Genomic DNA, 17,177 nt, shown 5'->3' on the forward strand with positions numbered 1-17,177 from the left:
TGCATTTAAATTTAAAGCTCCATCAGATTGGAACAACCTTCCTTCCTCACTTAGGTCGATAACTAGGGATCGACCAATATGGATTTTTTAGTGCCGATACCAATACCGATTTTTTTCCATCAGCAGCCGATGACCGATACAGGCTGCCGATTTTCTTGAGCCGATATTTGGAGCCGATGCTGCTTTTATTTTGCTCCCTCAATTTACATCATACAAATGACACATAATTACACAAATGAAGATAACAAATGTTATAAGTCTCAATTTAAAAAAGGAACATTTATTGAACTTATGGATGGGTGCACTGGATATGGTTAACTGTGCAAAATGCTTTCATCAACATCTTACAACACAGCCTTGATGATGCATTGCTTGCTGACTATAAGACATAATTCAGGTCATCACAAAATGTCCTTTGTCAACACATTTAAATAATTTAAGAAAACAATAAGCCTGAAAAGTAGCTATTGAATTAGTGCTTGATTTGTAATTTAAGACTGCATGGTTTCAATTTTTCTATCTATATTTTTCTAAAAAAAAGCTGCCAGATTTGTCAACCACAGAACATAAATCAGCAGAAGAAAATAACGTGGTGTCAGATGTTTCTGTTCTAAACGGCAAACGTCAAAAGGTATAAAAACATATCTCTCAAAGTTTTAAAATCTCTCCTTCAGGTAGCGCAGCACTCTCATATCGCTATGATGCGTTTGTCCCACTGAGTGAGACAGACGCACACACAAACTTCTGTTTGGTAGCTGACAAACCACCATTGAACTGGATTGATAATGATAACGTTAGCAAACGGCTCTAAACAAGTAAAGCATACACGGTATGTCTGGTACATGGTAAACGTTGACACGAATTAATATTCAACTACATATGACACGTCTCTCATTATTAAAGCTCTGATATCACTGCGATGGCAACTCTGCCCAGCTCGAAGGGAGAGGGGGAGGGAGATGCACACACCTTGGCCATTCAGTTGGCCTTCAGTTGGGCATATTTGGTGGGGGGCACAAAGGCCACATGTCAGGGCACCAAGGCCAAAGTTAACTATACAGTAGTAGCATATAAAAATGATCAAAGTTGTATTTAGCCTATTCACTGCAGTAGACCTGCATCACTGTATGAAACATTACAAAAACATGAAACATGACATATTACATAGAACTGTAAATCATCTGATCATCTAATAATTACAGATATCTAGGCTATATCTAACATTTATTTTATATTTGGCTTGGTATGAAATCATGTATTGAACAATTTAACCACAGCTCAGCTTTAACCCTTTAGGCGCCAGAGGTTTTTTTTCGAAACGTTCGATTTTGACATCTTCATTTCAAAAGGCTATATCTTAAAAGTGATAAGAGATAGAGACTTTCTGTAAATTAGAGAAATATTAAGGATGACCCAAAGTTTATGTAGGGATTAAATGTTTATATCTAATTTGCATATTATGAAGTCATATGGTGGCGGCCATCTTGGATTATAGAATTTTCATGAAAAGTCGCATGTTTGAATGATAAAATGCACCACTTCTTTCCCCCCAAAATGTCCCTCACCTTCTGTATGCTATATTGCACAATACTGAATGCTCAGGTAAATACTAAGTAGTAAACAAACTATGTAAATCATTACTAATAAATGGCAGAAACAAACCAAATGCATGTAGCGGTAGACTGGCCTTTTGCTGTAGAGATTTTCCATTTACTACATACAGTAGGCACTCTGATTGCCGTACCAGTGTACCAGTTCCCACACGCACCTTCAGGAAGTGGACACCCGAAGTGGATGAGGCTCTGAGAGACTGCTTCGAGTGTACTGACTGGAGTGTGTTACAGAATGGAGAGGAGGAGGTCACACAGTGCACAACTGACTACCTGAACTTCTGCATGGACATTGTTGTTCCCACCAGAACTGTACGCTGCTTTCCCAACAACAAGCCTTGGATAACCAGCAATGTCAAGACCCTTCTCAACAGGAAAAAATGGCGCTCAGAGAGGGGACATGGCAGAGCTGAGGCGCCGTGCAAGGGGAACTCAAATTCAAGCTGAAGGAAGCTAAGGAGGATTACAGAAAGAAGTGGAACAGAAGCTGCAGGAAAACAACTTGAAGGAGACATGGGACTGCATGAAGGTTATCACTGGCCTGAAGATGAACAGCAGCTCTGTGGAGGGGGACCTGGACAGGGCGAACCAGTTGAACCACTTCTACAACAGGTTTGACTGCCCTGCTCCAGCTCCAATGGCGGTGGTCTGTCCACCATCCCCCACCCTCACACCCCCTCAATACCAGCGCAACACTCACCTCCATCATCACAGGCTATCGTACCCCCACTGGATTTTGCACCCCTCCCCCACATGGCGTTCATGAACAATGAGGTGACAACGACCTCAGTCAACAGCCATCAGACACACAGATCACAGATGCACCCCTCCCCCCCCCCCTCCCCTCCCACCCCTCACCATTACAACAGATCAAGTGACAGTCCAACTAAAGAAATTGCGCAGCAATAAAGCAGCTGGGCCTGACAGACTGTGCCCAAGGCTACTCAAGGCCTGTGCTGCTGAACTGGGGGAGCCACTGAAGCACATCTTCAATTTGAGCCTACGCCTTGGACAAGTTCCAACACTGTGGAAGACATCATGTCTCACCCCTGTCCCTAAGAAGCCACACCCTAGTGAGCTTAATGACTACAGACCTGTCGCTCTTACATCACATGTGATGAAGACAATGGAGCGATTGGTCTTAGGCATGCTCAGACCCCAGGTACGCCATGCACTAGACCCGTTACAGTTTGCTTACCAGGAGAAAATGGGAATGGACGATGCCATCACTTATCTTCTACACAGGACACATTCCCACCTGGACAAGGGGAAAAGTGCTGTGAGAATCATGTTCTTTGATTTCTCAAGTGCTTTTAACACCATCCAGCCCCTCAGATTGGGAGACAAGCTCTTGCAGATGGGTGTGGACGCTCACCTGGGAACCTGGATAACAGATTACCTGACCGAGCGACCACAGTTCATCAGACTGAAGAACTGTCTCTCTGACACTGTGATCTGCAGCACCGGAGCGCCACAGGGAACTGTGCTCTCTCCAGTCCTGTTCACCCTGTACACATCTGACTTCTGCTACAACACCGAGTCAAGCCACATGCAGAAGTTTTCTGATGATACTGCAATTGTGGGATGTATCAGGAACGGGCAGGAGGAGGAGTACAGGAGCCTGGTGAAGGACTTTGTGCAATGGTGCAAACTCAATCATCTTCAACTTAACACTTCAAAGACCAAGGAGATGGTGGTGGATTTCCGCAGGTCTTCCCACTCTGCTACCAGTCCACATTGATGGGGTCAATGTGGAGGTGGTTAGTACCTACAAGTATCTGGGTCTCCACCTGAACAATAAACTGGACTGGTCAGCCAACACTGACGCACTCTACAAGAAAGGGCAGAGCAGGCTGTACTTCCTGAGGAGGCTGCGGTCTTGCAATGTGTGCAGTAAGCTCCTCAGGATGTTCTACCAGTCTGTTGTTGCCAGCATCCTCTTCTATGCAGTAGTATGCTGGGGAGGAAGAAGGATGTTGGGCAAATTGACAGGCTGGTGAGGAAAGCTGGCTCTGTAGTTGGAACTGAACTGGAGTGCATCACTTCACTATCTGACAAAAGGACCCTGAACAAACTGATCAACATCTTGGACAATGAGTGTCAGCCTGATCAGCTGGAGACTTCGCTCACTGCCTTGCACAACTGACCGACTGAGAAAGTCATTTGTCCCCAGGGCCATTGAACTGTTCAATGCCTCACTTAAGGGAAGAGGAGAGATAGACTTCTCTGCATAGTCTGTCTGCCTCTTCACCCCCTCCATGTTTGGTCTGTCCACTAGCCACTTGTACCACTGTCTTTATGCCTCAATGTTTGCGTGCTATATTAGCACATCAGCACATATGCATACCCCCCCCCTCCATGCCACAGCCGAACTGTGGCCACACTTATACATTTTCTTAAATAGTTAAATATATAGATATATAGACTTTACTTTACTTTATTTCTGCATTGTTGCACTGTTGACTTACTCATTTGCACTATCACCATGACCACTATCACCATTGCACTACCACCATGACACTCATTCACACAGAGCACCTTACCATACCTTACTATGCACAGAGAATCACAGGCTCAGTCCCTGCCTCAGTCATTGCAAGCACCTCTGATTTATTAATCACCACTATGTGGATAGTGTTTTTAGAATTGATTTAGATTAAGTGTTAGTATATAATTTGTATTTTAGTATATTTTTATATATTGTATTAAGTGTTAGTATAATTTGTATTTTAGTATATTTAGCATATTCTTTATCTTCTACTGTCCTTACTGCTTAGTTGTGTTTTTATATTATATACTTTAATTACTCTTTCTGCTGTTTAAGAATGTGTTTGTGTTGTATGTATGCTGCTGCTTAGCCCTTGAATTTCCCCTGGGGATCAATAAAGTATCTATCTATCTATCTATATATGAACACTCCGAACCCGTGAAACATTATTCCCACTAGTGACATTGGGCAAACGATTCAACGTTTGTGCTTGGTGTAAGCTAAACTATGGAGTAAACTCTCACTTTGTCCAGCTGCATCATTTCAAGACAGGGACGCATCTGAAGCCTCACTAAACGAATCACCGTCATTTTCTGAAGGCAGATATTACCCTTCAGAATCAGGGTCCGCGAATAGAAGACCCAACACTTCATTTCGGGTAAACTTTTTTGATGCCATTAGACGATAATCTAATGCAAATACTCGCTGACGTTGACAATATCGCTCTGACAAAGTGGCTCACACACACACTAGCAGTTTTGTTTGAAGTGTGCCCTTTTTTCGACTCGGGATGACGTATGACATGTCTGCCATCTAGTGGAGTGGAGGTCGAACGAAATATGACACCCTATTTGACTAAATCGGCCGTTTTATTCAGTACCGCATCTTGTCAACTAAAGTCGACCGTGGCGCCTAGAGGGTTAAGAAACTCAAATAGCCTAGATTCATGCTTAGCATTTTGTGATCATTAAGGCTACTTTCACAAACTCTTAGTCAGCTGTCCTCTGATTTACCAACATCTAGGCGATATTTGTAACATTTATTTTGTATTTGGCCTGTTATGAAATCATGTGGAACAATTTAAACACATTGTAAAACTTAAAACCCAAAATTGGAGACATCCATGCATGTCGAAATTTACTGCAAATTCAAAACTGGATTACTCTGGAACGGCTAACTGTACAGGGGACTGCTTTACACCTTTGTGTTCGGTAAGGTCTGCGGTTTATTTTGATATATGGTTTGTCATGTGTTAAAAGAAGGGTTCGTGAAGTATAAGAGATGAATGGGTAGGGGGATCATGGACGCAAAACCTTCAGTAGAATGTATGATTAAATTGAATTATATTATTTACTTTCCTCGCGAACCGTTCAACACAGCAATTATTGGCTAACATTGTTTAAAAGCTGAGAAAAAGCTCTTTCATGTGATACTTGTGATGTCTGTGTGATGATGAGTAGGCTACTTCGAAAGTAGTTCAACTGAGAAGAATGGGTGAATTTGGACGCACTTTCTTTCTTGTGCTGTCACTTTTTCCACTGCGTAAAAGACTAAATTAATTTGCGCTGTGAATGTTAAGATTATTTTGACAGGCCACAGGCTAAATAAAAATCGTTATTAGTCGGACGCAAAGCAGAATATTGAAAGAAGGGGGCACCAAGGCCACCGTGGCCTGTAAACCTCTGATTTTCAAAGGGGCATCACGGCCAACGCAAGGGGCTACGACGGCCATGGCCGTCATGGCCGACGTGAAATTCAAAGTGTGTGTTTGTGTGTGTGCAGGTGTGTGTTTGTGTGTGTGTGTGCAGCTGTGTGTAGGTTTGTGTGTGTGTAGGTATGTGTGTGTGCAGGTGTGTCTGTGTGCAGGTGTGTGTGTGTGCAGGTGTGTGTTTGTGTGTGTGCAGGTGTGTGTTTGTGCAGCTGTGTGTGTGTGTAGGTGTGTGTGTGTGCAGGTGTGTGTTTGTGTGTGTGTGTGCAGCTGTCTGTAGGTTTGTGTGTGTGTAGGTATGTGTGTGTGCAGGTGTGTCTGTGTGCAGGTGTGTGTGTGCAGGTGTGTGTTTGTGTGTGTGCAGGTGTGTGTTTGTGCAGCTGTGTGTAGGTTTGTGTGTGTGTGTGTGTGCAGGTGTGCATGTTTGTGTGTGTGTGTGTGTGTGTGTGCAGGTGTGTGTTTGTGTGTGTGCAGGTGTGTATGTGTGCAGGTGTGTCTGTGTGCAGGTGTGTTTGTGTGTGCAGGTGTGCATGTTTGTGTGTGTGTGTGTGTACAGGTGTGTGTTTGTGCAGCTGTGTGTGTAAGTGTGTGTGTGTGCAGGTGTGTGTTTGTGCAGCTGTGTGTAGGTTTGTGTGTGTAGGTATGTGTGTGCAGGTGTGTGTGTTTGTGTGTGCAGGTGTGCATGTTTGTGTGTGTGTGTGTGCATGTTTGTGTGTGCAGGTGTGCATGTTTGTGTGTGCAGGTGTGCATGTTTGTGTGTGCAGGTGTGTGTTTGTGCAGCTGTGTGTGTAAGTGTGTGTGTGTGCATGTTTGTGTGTGCAGGTGTGTTTGTGTGTGTGCAGCTGTCTGTAGGTTTGTGTGTGTGTAGGTATGTGTGTGCAGGTGTGTCTGTGTGCAGGTGTGTGTTTGTGCAGCTGTGTGTGTAAGTGTGTGTGTGTGCATGTTTGTGTGTGCAGGTGTGCATGTTTGTGTGTGCAGGTGTGCATGTTTGTGTGTGTGTAGGTATGTGTGTGCAGGTGTGCATGTTTGTGTGTGTGTGTGCATGTTTGTGTGTGCAGGTGTGCATGTTTGTGTGTGCAGGTGTGCATGTTTGTGTGTGCAGGTGTGCATGTTTGTGTGTGCAGGTGTGCATGTTTGTGTGTGTGTGTGCATGTTTGTGTGTGCAGGTGTGTCTGTGTGCAGGTGTGTCTGTGTGCAGGTGTGTCTGTGTGCAGGTGTGTCTGTGTGCAGGTGTGTGTGCAGGTGTGCATGTTTGTGTGTGCAGGTGTGCATGTTTGTGTGTGCAGGTGTGTGTGCAGGTGTGCATGTTTGTGTGTGTGTGCAGCTGTCTGTAGGTTTGTGTGTGTGTGTGCAGCTGTCTGTAGGTTTGTGTGTGTAGGTATGTGTGTGCAGGTGTGCATGTTTGTGTGTGTGTGCAGCTGTCTGTAGGTTTGTGTGTGTGTGCAGGTGTGTCTGTGTGCAGGTGTGTGTGCAGGTATGTTTGTGTGTGTGCAGGTGTGTGTGTGTGTGTGTGTGTGTGTGTGTGTGCAGGTGTGTGTGTGTGCAGGTGTGTGTGTGTGTGTGCATGTTTGTGTGTGTGCAGGTGTGTGTGTGTGCAGGTGTGTGTGTGTGCAGGTGTGTGTGTGTGCAGGTGTGTATGTTTCTTGGCCACTCCTGTGACCCACACCACAGTAGAAGCCCTGAATATATCTTGTTATATGTCTATTATATTACATTGTATATACATTATGTCTATTATATTACATTGTATATACATTGTATATATATTAGTTATTGTGTGGCATTACTAGCAGAATTACTAGTGGCAGGTGCATCCATCTCTTCAGAAGCTCCCGGAGGTGTTGGAAACTTTCATCAGTAAATACAGAGCTCTGGAGCAGGGCTCCAAACCGGTTCAAGGAACGAAAACGAAAACCGAAAACGAACGGAATTTTACGAGGAGCGGAAACGGAAACGAAAACAAAATGGTCTTCAACTGTTCCGGAACAGAAACGTTATTCTGAAATCCACAAAACCGGTTAATAACGTTTTTTTTGTTCTCTATATATTTTATAAAATTTCACAAAAGCATATCCTATGTCAGGGAGACTATTTCCGGTTGTGCGAAAAACAAGCCCGCATCTACACTGTTAATGTGAGCTAACAAGCCGCTATGTAGCCAACTACCTATCCGTCTGCCACTTCGGATCTTAGGCCAGCTCATTACATTACATTACATTACATTTAGCAGACACTTCTTGACCAAAGTGACTTACATATGTCAGCTATATTACAATGGATCACATTGTCCCCGGAGCAACTTGGGGTTAAGTGCCTTGCTCAAGGGCACAACGGTGGAAGCCGGGAATTGAACTTTCAGGCTACTGCACGCTAGCCCAGCTCCTTAACCACTACACTACTAGCGCCCCCAGCTCGTAGCGTAGGCTACTGAAACTGATTTGGAAATTGTTTGTAGCCTATGCGTAATAGCCTATTTTGCCTGTCCACGCCTTGTCGTTTTAAAGTCGGGATTTGAAATGTTTGCGCAATTATAGCCTATTCTATGTAGAAGAGTTAAACGGGAAATTTGTGATGGGCCTTGTCAGCAACAGACAGGTTCATTTATAAACAGGGTTGGAATTATAGCGTAAGCCTTTGAAGATCTCCATATGGATAAAACTTAGGCTACAACCAGGTAAGGAGTTTAGCACGTATCCAGAAATATTTTTGATAAGAAATTTATAGGCATAGGTTAGGCCTAGAGTAAGTCTGTAGGCTATGGGATGGATAGCCCATCTGAATGTTTTTGGATGCCGCCTGTGATTTATTATTTTTGGGCATAGCTACAGTATAGGCTAAATCAAGGGGAAATAATGAGTATGTCTATTCTAAGGTAAAGTTCACAAAAATAGACTTGATAGGCCCGCCAAACACTGCCGGAACTTTAAGAACGAACAATATTTTGCGTTCCGAACCGGTTCAGGACCGATATGTTGGTGGCGGAACGCATGCAAGAACGAAAACGTTAAACATAGGCCTACCTGAACCGTTCGGAACGGAACGTTTGAAAAATAATTTCGTTTTCAAGCCCTGCTCTGGAGGGCTGCGTTTTCATCAGGACATCTGTTATGGGGATTGATACTATATTTTTAAGACTTCATCTTATTCTTTTAAAGACTTGAGTATTATAATAATAAAAGCATGTTCTTGTTTTCAGTGGTTTAATGAGAGCAAATAGTTTGCTACATACAGCCCAAACCCCAAACTCTCATCTAATCTTGAATTTCCCCTTGGGGATCAATAAAGTATCTATCTATCTAATGAATGTACGGGAGCAGAAAACATCCCCAAGAGAAACAGAATCATATACGGTCAGAAATTATCTGCTCATAAAATCAGTCTAGACAAGGGCATAACTGTGGGTCTACCATTGGGGGGTTAAACTCGCGGCATATTTATTCATTTATTTATTTATGGAATAATTTTCTTGTGTAAAAGGACACTCAACTGTTTAAAAACAGCACTCACTTATTCTTATTGTACTCTACCGTTTTTAAATTGTCCTAAAATTGCTGAGAGAATTGCTTTAAAAACGTAAACTGTTTACCATGTTGTTAGTCGCTTTGGTTAAAAATGCGTCAGCCAAATGCAATGTAATGTAATGTACTTAGGCTACTTAACGTAAATGCAGCTGTTCACTTGACTATTTATGCCATAATGATGCAGTAGTTCAATTCAGTGTTTAAGCACTTGCCAGCAGTGGCAGCTTACACTTAATTGATTTTGTGTGTGTGTTCACTATCTTATGAAAAAAAAAAAGAACTTGCATCTCTAATCAATTGCATCTCTGTATTGGCACCTACGTGCAGCAAATGTATTATGCATAGGGTTAATAAAATAATAATGTTAATAATAATGTTGTTTCAATGTTTCCCAAGGGCAAGCCTACTCACATGCACCATCATTAACTGTGTGTATGTATGTACGTACAGTACAGGCATGCTCACTCAAAAGGAGTGGCGTGACCTCTGAACTAGCCCATAGCAGCTAGCTGTCAATGGATGACATCTCTAAGTAAATTATGCAATCCCCCCCCCCCAAACATGTGACTGTATTGGAGCAAACAACAACTTAACTTTCAATTCAGTGACATTGGTTCTACACAATAGATCCCTGGCACCCTCTGGCTTTACCTCATAGGACACTGGCAAATGAACATCTAGCCAGCCAACTCCAGTTAACAAATCATCAGCTAACTTAACAGCTAACTTAACAATAATGGTATTTACCTCCGTTTGGGCAGGATTTTTGCTTCTTTTGGCTGGTGTCGACCAACATTGAAAAAATGTTGTCTGGCTGCCTTTCAGTGTCTTTTTCATCTTTCCACATTCAGTTAGCACCTGTCAGCTTTCTCCAACCATTCAGTTAGCATGCACCTGTCAGCTTTCTCCAACCATTCAGTTAGCATGCACCTGTCAGCTCTCTCCAACCATTCAGTTAGCATGCACCTGTCAGCTTTCTCCAACCATTCAGTTAGCATGCACCGGTCAGCTCTCTCCAACCATTCAGTTAGCATGCACCTGTCAGCTTTCTCCAACCATTCATCCCAGTTAGCATGCAACTGTCAGCTTTCTCCAACCATTCATCCCAGCGACTGCACAAAATAGTAAACAAACTTTCAGCAGAGAAAGCGGGTTGGGTAATACCAAGTAGTCAGTGGGCGGGGTGGGGGTATGGTACATTACAGATGATTTAAATGAAAAAGATACTATCATGCTGGCAAATGAAATGAATAAAATAAAATAAAAAGTTATTAATTTTGTTATTAATCTGAATGATATGATGATATTGGGGGTATTATATTAGCTGGATCTGGTTATTAATCTGAATGATGTGATGATATTGGGGGCGTTATATTAGCTTTGGGGGTGTCATGACCCCCGTAAGCCCCGTGCAAATTATGCGCCTGAGTCTAGACCACCATCAACACCAGCCAACATGTGCCACCCTAATGCGTTCTCTACCACCATCACCAGCCAACATGTGCCACCCTAATGCGTTCTTTACCATCAACACCACCATCACCAGCCAACATGTGCCACCCTAATGCGTTCTTTACCACCATCAACACCACCAGCCAACATGTGCCACCCTAATGCGTTCTTTACCACCATCACCAGCCAACATGCCACCCTAATGCGTTCTCTACCACCATCACCAGCCAACATGCCACCAATCATTCTCTACCACCATCACCAGCCAACATGTGCCACCCTAATGCGTTCTTTACCACCATCAACACCACCAGCCAACATGTGCCACCCTAATGCGTTCTTTACCACCATCAACATCACCAGCCAACATGTGCCACCCTAAAGCGTTCTTTACCACCATCAACACCACCAGCCAACATGTGCCACCCTAATGCGTTCTTTACCACCATCAACATCACCAGCCAACATGCCACCCTAATGCGTTCTCTACCACCATCACCAGCCAACATGCCACCCTAATGCGTTCTTTACCACCATCACCAGCCAACATGTGCCACCCTAATGCGTTCTTTACCACCATCACCAGCCAACATGTGCCACCCTAATGCGTTCTCTACCATCATCAACATCACCAGCCAACATGTGCCACCCTAATGCGTTCTCTACCATCATCAACATGAGCAACCTACAATAAAACTCTCTCTCTCCCTCTCTCTATGTTTGTGTCTCTCTCTCTTGACACCACTTCACAAGACAAGTATAAACCTGATGAGGACCTGACAACAGTCTGCTATCTGCCAGAAATCAGGATTACATTGAGAGAACGATGATCAGTTGGGGAAAATGTGTGTCACAGTTAAGAGTGTGTGTGGTGTGTGGCTATGGAGGACCCTCACTCCCTCCTGTGCATGTTTACATATTTACATGTGTGGGAGCAGCATGTATACGCTCTGCTTCCGTTGTTGTTTAAAGATTGAATGGGAAATGAATTCAGAGCCAAAGACCCAAATTTAACTCAGCTACAATTTGTAAGGTATCACCAATATCAAGTTAATGTTACAGATGTATGTGCATGTGTATATGTATATGTATATATATGTATGGCTCCATATATTCTTTTAAGTTTATTTTTTGGGCTTCTTACCTATGCTGACAGGACAGTGAAGACAGACAGGAAGTGAGTGGGAGACAGACAGGAAGTGAGTGGGAGAGAGAGAGAGATGGGGTGGGATCGGGATATGACCGCAGGTCGGATTCGAACCTGGGTCCCCGTGGGCACTTGGACCCGTGCATTGTATGGGCACTGTAGCCTGTTGCGCCACAGCACCCCCCCTGCCTCCATACTGTACAGTCTTAAAATGGTTCTGGTCTACAATTAAATATCTATTAAAAACTTCACAATGGAGGATGTTTTTAGCGCGTGATCTGCAGGCGACTTGTTGACTATTTTTAGAAGGTGGAAACCCCTGTTTAGGCTGATCTGTGAGGCCCACCATACACCATAAACTGGCAACTCTGAGTGGTTTTGTTGAGAGCTGATCCTCTATGTGCGTGGTGTTTGTCAACACTGAAGCAATGACAAACAAACAAAGTGCCTCCTCAAACAACAATATTTCCAGTTCAAAAATTGATGGTAATGTGATGGTGATGCTGATAAGACAGTTTACCTGAGTGTGTGTGTGAGAGAGAGAATGAGTGTGTAAGGATCAGCTAAAGAAGTCAGAAAACTTGTTGTCATTTGCATTTTGGCACAGCAAGAAAAAAGGACCAATTTGAAATACATATATATTATTATTAGATCACACCCTCTTGAATTACAAAGGTTTTGATAATAGCTTTTGGTGGTCAACTGGTCATAATTGGCGCCACAGAAATATCAGAGTACAGTTGTTAGGAACAGACATAATAGGCAACGAAAACTAGTACCCCCTCCCCCCGTGCATTCCCCGCGGTAGTCGTTGGTAACCAAGGTGAACTTCCCTGGCAGACGCGGTGCTCTCGTATCCCAATGAGCACGGCAGATTTTCTTAACTAGCCGGAGCAGCTGTTGTTCATTCTCAGGGGCAGGGACGCCGCCGCCATACACAGAACGCCCCACACCCCCAAAGAAGACTGACTGCAATAAGTAGCGTGCATTATGAATGAGTAGGTATTCATTGCACGAGTATTTCAATAGGCTACACCCCAGGAACAATGAGTAGTTACTCAGGAGCTTAACATAATTCAATTTCAATTTTTCACCGATATTTTTGTTATTTTTATCAAAACGATTTTAACATACAACAGAGGTGGGGACCCAACTGTGACTTTCATACAATAGCACTTGTAGTAAATGTTGGACACACACATGCGACGAATGTCGTGTTATTACCTCGGATGGTACTTACGGGCTTTCTTTATGTGTGGCAGTTTATTTCAGAAGTGAAAAGCAGCGATATTTTGTCAGACAGAAATTTAAATCAGACAAATACTGACAGATGCGGCGCAACAATCACAAGCGCGTGAACTACGCGCGGCTCGGAACACAGAGCAACAGGCGACACGTTTTCTTACCTGCGACGAAAACAGCTATTTGACGGTGAACCCCGACGCAGGCATTTCACACAAATTCCTCAGACACCGTTCCACGTTGAAACAGGTGCCTCCTCCATGACAATAACAGCCTTTTACATATTACCCAATTGTTTTGGCGGTGTTGTTGGCCACAGAGCGCCCGTGAAGGAACTAGAAGGGAGGGGCCGCCCGCCGCTCGGGAGCCTGTGCTGCTGTCGGTCTCGGTGGCGCGCGCTGAATGAATGAATCGCGCTGTAGGTGTCGCCTCTGTGACTTGGACTAATTTAATGTCGCTGTCAGATCAGTGATAGCGACGTGCCTGCCTCGGCTCAGATGCACTCGATTGAAGCAGAGAACACCTCAGTCAGAGCTGCGTGTTACTGTAGACTTTTATAGACCCATGTTGTTGAGCAGCTACGCCAGCGTTTCTCTACAGCTTTACGTGATGGACGGATGATATAACGCTATCCATCTTAATGACAGGCTGGTTATGTGGTCCAGGCCATGAAAATAATGCTGTTTGTAATATGTCAGATGTTATGTCACTATGTAAAAAGGTAATTTCTGCAATATTCGTTATGCAAGGCCAACATAATTGTTCAACTAAATCTCCTGCAGCTGAGTCACTGTCTATTAGCACCAGCTCCACATTTGAATGCCTTTATGATTTGAATGCCTTTATCAGCGTCGATATGAATGCCTTTATGATTTGAATGCCTTTTATCAGCGTTGTGGTTGTGATTTATTAAAATATGTGTCCCCAGGCGTGGGTTATACTTGGTGAATCCTAATAAGGAGCAGGAGAGTGATCTGATTGCAGTCTTCTGGAGCTGTTGTAAGGACTCAGTAGCAACAGCCAGACACACTGACTCCACTACAAATACCAGAGGAGTGTGAGGTGAGTGACTCACATCGGCCGAGGACTCCTCACACACGTCCGTCTCACTCCTTACACACACTCATGTTTAGTTCACAGCATGAAATACCCGCAAACAAATCAGCACACTTCACCACTGTTTTCCACACACAGAAGTAGAAGCTACAGTACTGATGATAGGGCTGTGTTGTGTTGTGTGTGTGTGTGTGTGTGTGGCTTTGTGGGAGTAAGTGAATGAGTGGCTGGATCTTTTAAACTACTGAAGTGGTGTGTGTGTTTGTGTGTGTGTGTGTGTGTTTGGCCTGATCGTGATGTTTGTGTGTGTGTAATGGTGTGACGACTGATCGTGATGTGTGTGTGTGTGTAATGGTGTGCCGACTGATCGTGATCTGTGTGTTCACTGATCATGAAGGCTGCTCTGGAGAAGCGGTGTCAAGACAATGACATCTCTGCTATGGCAACAGCGACACAAAACACCTCCCCTGAAGATGTGTAAAAGCGACACATAGCTTCAGAGGTGACATGCATTTGTGTGCATGTGTGTGAGAGAGGAAGGAGAGAGAGAGAGAGAGAGGAATCGTACAGTGTGTGTCTAGGTGGGGATGTGTAAGTATGTGTCAAAGGGAGAAAGGTATACTGTACGTGTGTGTAAGTACTGTATGTGTGTGTGTGTGTAAGTACTGTACGTGTGTGTGTAAGTACTGTACATGTGTGTGTGTAAGTACTGTATGTGTCAAAGGGAGAAAGGTATACTGTACGTGTGTGTGTGTAAGTACTGTACGTGTGTATCAGTGTGTTTCTGGCAGAGGTAGGGAGGTGCTCCACCTGTAAGATAGAATCCTACATGACAGAATCCTACATGATAGAATCCTATATGACAGAATCCTACATGTGAGATAACTTTTTCAAGATAATTGATTGGTCAGTGGGCGGTAGTTTTACACGATTTGAGCTATAACTTAGCACATAACCTGCTCCCAACCAGGTTTGGTTGACAGCATAACGGCTTCTACACACAGTTGCATTCCGTCAACGCATGCCAGTGGGTGTTCCCGACAGTAGCTATGCAAATTACTTGAAGTATAACCGGAATTTGATTGGTTGGTGCCATCCGTCGATTGGCTTGATTGGCCAGTGCCGTCTGTCAGTGCAGCAACAGCTGAACTCTTCAACGCGAGCGACGGTAGAAACGCAACGCAACGGACCCACAATTCAGTTCGGCAACGGATGAAGTGAGCCCATGTAAAGTGAATGGGATATGTCTCCAGCACTGCAACGCACGCAACTGTGTGTAACAGCCGTTAGGCTATATTTGGTCGACGCTGCTCCATAAAATCCATTGTTCATCCAGTGTTTGCCTGTTAAAAACTTTGGCGCTGATGTGTGTGGCAAGTGACAGTGCACCATAGACTGTAGGCCTATAAAATGGCAGTGCACTCATGTCGAAAAGTTCCTTATTTTCAACTGCACTCAAAGATAATGAATATAGTATGAATATTCTGTGTTATCCCCTTTATAATGTGTGTAGGCCTACATTTTGTGCATGCACTTCTGCAGTAGCATTTATTTCAGTTTATATCAGCTATATTTCTGGGGCCGTATTCACAAAGCCTTTTATCTTACCACTAGGAGTACTCCTAAATCACACTAAAAGATTTTAGCTAGGAGTTTTCTCTTAAAAGTTATTCACAAAGCCTTTCAGACCTACTCTTAGTAAGGAAAAATGACAACTCCTAGGTCAAGGTCAAGGTAACTTTATTGTCCCAGAGGGGCAATTAATTGCGCAGCCAGCAGACAGACATAAGGACAGACACACAACAATATGTAACAATACATAACACGCAAATGTAGTTAAAACAGTTCAGGCAGATTGTTTAAAATGGAAATGGAAGTCAGGATAAAAGAGTTTCTGAGTCTATTGGACCTGCATCTGGGCATGGAGTACCTACGGCCTGAGGGGAATAACTTAAACTGGCAGGACAAGGGATGGCGGGGGTCAGCTACAATAGATTGGGCCTTCTTTGCCACTCTTTTAGGGCCTGTCCACACGGAGACGCTTTTTAGGTTAAACGCAGAGGTTTTGCTTCGTCTTGGCCGAGCGTCCAAACGAATCCTGTAAACGCACTGCCCGAAACCGCACTTTTCTGAAACCTGGTCCCAGAGTGGAGAAATCTGAAACCGTAGCCCGTTTGAGTTCATTTAGACAGCTTAAACCGCACATCCTGCTTATCGTGTCGATGATGATGTCATCGCCACACCTCAGCTGCCCTGGACTTGCACTTATAGTATTGCCTAACAATACTAATTTTCATACATGACATTACCTACGATTACACTCTGTTAAGATAAATATCACAACTGGTGCTGCGCAGCGCCGATCGCTTATGACTTGGTGGACTGAACACTGTTTTCCCCGGTGTTTGTTTATGCATTCTAGCTACTGTCAGTGACGCAAGAGAACTTAAGTTATTAGGAAAGTGCAGTGTAAGTTTAGGCGACATTAATTTGTGCGTAGTGCCAGTGTCATTCATTTATTTTACATGTCTTGCAACATATATACATGCATTCACAGTCGAGTGAAATCAGATATAAGCATACAAAGACGCTTAGAACTCACGTTAAGCCGATGGTAGCACACTGAATGCGAATGCACGATTTGATGCAGGCAAAAGTATTGACTGTTTCTAACGAAGGTTTTATAGCAATATTATAAATGTGGCGACAGAATAGCCTAGAACTTGGGTAAGCCTTGCGTTTAGTAGCCTAATTGCGGTCATAGCCAAAACTAATGTGAATCACGGACTATCCTACAACCAAAGTAAGTAAAGGTGATTAGTAGGCCTACCTGCGTTAGCCAAATAAAGGACGGGACTGCACCCTTCACAAACCGTAAAATAAAGTTTATTAGTTTTACAGTTGACAGTTCACCATCAGTCCACACAAACAATTCTGGTTTCCTTGCACTAGC

General features: G+C 43.7%; 1 protein-coding gene across 1 annotated transcript in view; it reads right to left on the reverse strand.

Annotated features, from left to right (window-relative positions):
• Window positions 1-13,551, reverse strand: part of lrrc3b (leucine rich repeat containing 3B) — a 35,107-nt gene extending 21,556 nt beyond the window's left edge. The window contains exon 1 of the mRNA XM_048228915.1: window positions 13,333-13,551. The gene's annotated coding sequence lies outside the window, so the exon portion shown is untranslated. The remainder of the gene's footprint in view (window positions 1-13,332) is intronic.
• Between the last annotated feature and the right edge of the window lie 3,626 nt (window positions 13,552-17,177).

The sequence above is a fragment of the Alosa alosa genome, chromosome 20 (assembly GCF_017589495.1).
Source record: "Alosa alosa isolate M-15738 ecotype Scorff River chromosome 20, AALO_Geno_1.1, whole genome shotgun sequence".
Classification (NCBI taxonomy): domain Eukaryota; kingdom Metazoa; phylum Chordata; class Actinopteri; order Clupeiformes; family Clupeidae; genus Alosa; species Alosa alosa.